Source organism: Amaranthus tricolor, chromosome 15, assembly GCF_026212465.1.
Source record: "Amaranthus tricolor cultivar Red isolate AtriRed21 chromosome 15, ASM2621246v1, whole genome shotgun sequence".
Taxonomy (NCBI): domain Eukaryota; kingdom Viridiplantae; phylum Streptophyta; class Magnoliopsida; order Caryophyllales; family Amaranthaceae; genus Amaranthus; species Amaranthus tricolor.
Window position 1 is genome coordinate 18,134,323 of NC_080061.1, and position 5,847 is coordinate 18,140,169.

The window sequence follows — 5,847 nt, forward strand, 5'->3', positions numbered from 1 at the left end:
TTATGAAATTGTTTGAAGGATCCTTCCCAAGATGAATATTCATTGATCAAATCCCTTGGGCTAATTTATAATTAAAGAGTGATCCCTTTGAATTTGATTTAAAAAAACTCTCACTTCGATCTTCGTAAATAGTAGAGGTGTTCAAAACAAACCCGACCCGAAAATCCGACCCGGAATAGAAAATTATCCGACCCGAAAAAAATGAAAGTTTTTTAGGTTTACCGAACCGCAATTACCCGAACTGATACTTCACTCGAACCGTTTGATAACCGAAAAGGGCAAAATCGAACTCGAACTATAACCGAATTTTATAACCGACATATAAACCTTAACCGATGTTACCGAACTGAACAGTGATCGACCCGAGTCAAATCCGACCCGAATTATGCACGTAACCGAATGTAACCTGACTAAAACTGATTAAGATCGAACTGTTTTTAACCCGAACTAATACAAACCGATCGATTATTAATCGAACTGTTTTTAACCCGAACTGATACAAACCCGAACCGATTGTAAATCGAACTGTTGTAAATCGAACTGTTATAAATCCGAATCAAATTTTCACCTAATTTTAGCAAATTAAGTCCAATTTCAGTTTTCTAATAATACGGAAAAAGGAAGAACACAAGTTCTATACAGAAGAGATTGCATACAGAATATATATATATATATATATATATATATATATATATATATATATATATATATATATATATATATATATATATATATGTATATATATATATATGTATATATGTATATGTATATATGTATATATATATATATGTATATATGTATATATGTATATATATATGTATATGTGTATATATATGTATATGTGTATATATATGTATATGTGTATATATATATGTATATGTGTATATATATGTATATGTGTATATATATATATATGTGTATATATATATATATATATATATATATATATATATGTGTATATATATATATATATATATATATATATATATATATATATATATATATATATATATATATATATATATATATATATATATATATATATATATATATATATATATATATATATATATATATATATATATATATATATATATAAACTAATTGAAATAAATTGATCTGCCTATTAGGGCTGGCAAAAGCTGACCCGACCTGCTAACCTGATCTGAAACCGACTCGAAATTGGCGGGTTTGGGTTTAGATTTTTGACCCAATTAATTAAATGGGTAAATCCGACCTTATCTGTTTATTAAATGGGTTAGGTTTAGGTTGAATATTTAAACCCGAAAAAAACCTATTTAACCCATTTATTAAATTTAAGACGGATCAACATTTGCCAAATACTTCGTAAAACTAAGATAATACCAATTACCATGTATTGAGGGATTTGTCAGCTGAAGATGACTTTCAATAAGAAAGGAAGGTGTCCCACATCGGCTAAGGGATTTGTCAGCTGAAGATGACTTTCAATAACAAAGGAAGTTATCCCACATCGGCTATGAAAGATACTAATAAAAGAAAAATCTTTTAAATCACTTCCACAGATCTCATACCAACTTACGCAGTCACGCCGTGAGCACAAAGCGAACTATTCTTTCGCCTTTTACTAAAGAATACCATGTGCTCGCTGCAATAAGTGGCATACGTTATTTTTGGAGGAAGCCTTTAATTAAGGTTAAATGGGTCAAATGACCTGAAATATATGAATTTAATGACCTAAAACAAAGTAGGTTAAATGGGTCATTAGCAGGTTGATCCGATTTGCTACAGATCAGGTCGGAGTTTCAATTTTTGACCCATTAATTAAATGGGTCAGGTTCAGGTTACGGGTTTATTGACTCATTTATATATGATCCGAACCTGAAAATGACTCAACCCGACCTGTTTGATACCCCTATCTACTATATCTGATAAAACAATCGGTAATTATTTTTTTGTAAGTAAATGAGCATACATGAATTAAAAACCTGACTATTAACTTATTTCGATATTGACCCGATCAATAGTTATCCGTAACCGATAACTACTCGAAAAATAAAGCTCGAACCCGATCTATACCCGAAAAAACCGAACCAATTAGTAATCGATGACAACCCGAGACCGATTGACACTCGACACGAACTTCAACCGACACCGAACTGATACTAACCCGATAGCTTGAATAACCGATCTCTAACCGAACCGTGACTAACCGACTCGACCCGAGTGTGACCCGTTGTAACACACAGCCGAAAAATAACCGATCCGAAATGCAACCGAACTGAATAACACCCGTCCGAAACCGACCCTATCAACTGAATGAACACCTCTAGTAAATAGCAAATTCAAAGTTGCAAATAAATAGTCTAAAAGACACAGATCATCTTTGTAAGAACTCTAAAACGCGTACCATATCAAAGCATTGCCCATAACTCGTGACCATGCCTCTGTCCTTCCATTTCACTAACATAATTGGGAGTTGAGAAGTGCTAACTTCAAAAGTTTATGATGAAGATTCATTGACTTAATTTTTCAATTTTAATGACCAAAACTATATTGGGCAAAAGAAAGAGAAATAAATAGTTGTCTTAATTTTAGAATGAAAAAAGTTACAAGTAAACACATTATCCGGTCGAATTGAGCAAGCCATAGCTCAAGTTAACATTTTTTTAAGCAACTTGATAACTGTTTAATCGATGATCATATTACTTCTAGGAAAAATTACAAAAAACTACCTAGTATATGGGCTCTTTTGTAAAAAACTACCTAGTCTAATTTTTTTTGCAAAAAACTACATAATTGTTTTCAAAATGCTACCACTTAACGTCAACTGTTGGTTGACCGTCAAATTTTGCGTTGACTTCGCATGTGTGTGGCACGTGACTCTCTTTAAACCAGTAAACCTTACGAATTTCCTCACCGTACTTTATTTCCCTCGACTAGGCATGGCCACGGTCCGGGTTGGTCCGGTTCCGTTCCGGTTCCACCCGATTCCGCCATTTGGAACCTGTCGCGACCGGTTCCGGTTCCGGGCAGTTCCAAACGGTTCCTTGGCGGTTCATGAGGCGGTTCCGGCGGTTCCAACTCACGGGACGGGCGGGTCGGACCATCGGTTCCATTTTTTTTTTTTAAATATTTATATAATAAAAAAATATTATAATATTGCGGACGTACCTTTGATGATTACTTGATTATTAGCGAAATTCATTGCTTGTCAAGTTGTGATCGTCATTAAAATATATACTAAAAATAATGAAAAAAATAAATTAATAAAAAACGAATCAATGATAATGTCGATAAAGATGATTAATAAAAAACAGGGAGAAAATGGACTTGAACCTAGTACCCAAAGGAATACTAAGCTGCCTACGTATCCCGAAGGAATCAAAGCCCACGTAGTTCTTTGTCATACCTTTTATTTATAGTTGTTGAATGTTGATTTATCGTTGTCCGATTGATCCTATTCGTCTTCGACATCATCATCTGGTTGGTTAGATGCTTCCGCGGACTCTCCTCCTGACGATGATGCAGATGTATCCATCATCATCCATGGATCATCATCGTCGTCTTGATCATCATCATTCCTTAGTCCTTGTGTTCGAATCTCCGCTTGATCCCAATCTTTCTTGCAAACACATATTTGAATACTATGTGGAGCAAGACGAGATCTCTTTTCGTCCAAAAATCTTCTACCTGCACTAAAAGCAAACTCCGACGCAATTGTTGACGCGGGAATCGCAAGGATATCCTTTGCAATTTTCGATAAAATGTGAAATTTTACAGATTTTTCTTTCCACCACTCTAAAATGTTATAGCTACCTTGGTCTATTTCAAAGTGGTGTTTAAGATAACTATCTAATTCTAAATATGAGGTGGAGGAAGAAGAAGATGATCCTACAAAACTATCATCTTGACTCATTATATTAGCTATTACCGAATTATAATAAGTGGGATGTGCCGAAACGCTAGCATGCCTAGACGTATCGCGTTTTGGGTTATATACACTAGCGTAATAATCATAGAGTTCTGCTAAATATTTTTTACATGTTCCTACATAATTATGTACATCAGTAGGCGGGCGATCTAACGATTGGTAGTAAAATCTTATTACTTTAGTAAGGACCTCAGTTTTAAAACATGGGTCTAAAATGGTTGCAATTCCATAAATATAAGGAAAATCGGTAAAATATGCCTTCCATTTTTCCATCATATCTGCAAGAATCGGCTTCAAATATGGGTTAGTATCATCATGCGTATGTTTAAGGAGATGATAAAAAATAGTAATACACTCACTTATTACTAAGTGAACGTTCGGTTCATAAACATATGAAAAAATCTTAGTTGCGTGGTCATACGCTTCTAATATATTATGTACACCTATAGCTAATTCTCAACGTGTAGGAGTATCTAATGACCAATACACTTTTTTAAGTTGATATTGGTCACATAATTGTTTATATCGTCTCTTTATCTTTCCAATCCTAAGCCACTTCACTATATCTCTAATTGGTTCTAATAAATCGCTTAATTCTTTTATACCTGCTTGGCAAGATAAATTAACTATATGCGCACAACAACGTATGTGTAATAAGCTACCCCCAAGGATAAAACTAAAAGCAGGTTCGTTATACAAAAGTTCTATACATTTAATGTTCGCGGTTGCATTATCAGTTGAACAACAAAATATCTTATCTAATAAGTTCCATTCTCTACATATCTCTACTAATCTATATTTTATGTTTTCACCGATATGTCTTTCTGGCATTGTCTCAAAAGCAATTATTCTTTTTTGAATAATCCAATTTTGATCTATCCAATGTGCTGTTACACACATATAAGATTCTAAATGTGGGGGAGCAGACCAAATGTCAGTTGTTATGCTAACCCTACCATTAAAAGATTTAAACATTTCAACTAATTCATAGCGCATTGATTCATATAATTTAATTGTGCGTCTTTTAAGAGTGCTCCTAGGGATTGCTCTATATTGTGGTTGCAAAGTTATTCTAGCAAAACGCTCGTGTGCCCTACTTTCACCGTGGTTAAAAGGCAATTCATCACAAATTACATACCTAGAAAATTCATCAATCATATCATTACGATTATATCTAAAAGGCATACCTGTGCTGGGAATGTCCCACTGTGTCTGTCGGCTTCCACTTGTGGTCTCGCTGCCGCTTGCTGCATGAGTTTCTTTTGTGATTCCATGCTTCTTTGCCAAATGTTTGTTAAAAGATCCCGTACCACCACCTAACACGTATTCACAAAACACAATAAATAAATTTTTATAAAATATGAATATATAATGTATGTATAAAAAACTTAAAAAGTATTTACCTCTGGCAAAACTGTATGAAACTAAGGGTTTTACTCCTTGACTTTCACAAATTTGACAAGTGCATAAGAAAATATCTGGATTGTCGGTTGGTTCTTTTGTGAAATACGACCACACATGTGAAACAGCTCTACCACTAGGAGGTGGCATTGCCGGAAAAGGTTGTCTTACTGGTTCATCTTCATCTAAATAAATAATTTAAAATTATAAAACTATAATTAAATAAATAAATAATTTAAAATTTAATTAATTTGAAGAATAAAATTATAAAACTAACCGATAGTTTGGAAATTGACTCGTTTACCACGAGCTTGTCTTTGTTGTTGTTCTTCATGTGATCTTGTTGGTGATTGTCGAGATACATGTAACCCAATAGGGGTCGTTGGTTCCTCTTCTTGTTCTTCTTCTTCATCAATTTATATTTCTCTTTCCACTTCTTCTGCATAATTATGTAATTCTGGGTCGTACCCTTCTAGATAATTTGGTTCATAATTATAATTACTAATCGAAGGTGTTGTTGATACCGACGGAGT

The 5,847-nt window shown here is 33.6% G+C and overlaps 1 non-coding gene across 1 annotated transcript; it reads left to right on the top strand.

Annotated features, from left to right (window-relative positions):
* Positions 1-1,563: 1,563 nt before the first annotated feature.
* LOC130801973 (U5 spliceosomal RNA) lies at positions 1,564-1,679 on the top strand. Its single transcript, XR_009039695.1, has one exon. It is a non-coding gene; the product is annotated as a U5 spliceosomal RNA (small nuclear RNA).
* Positions 1,680-5,847: the final 4,168 nt, after the last annotated feature.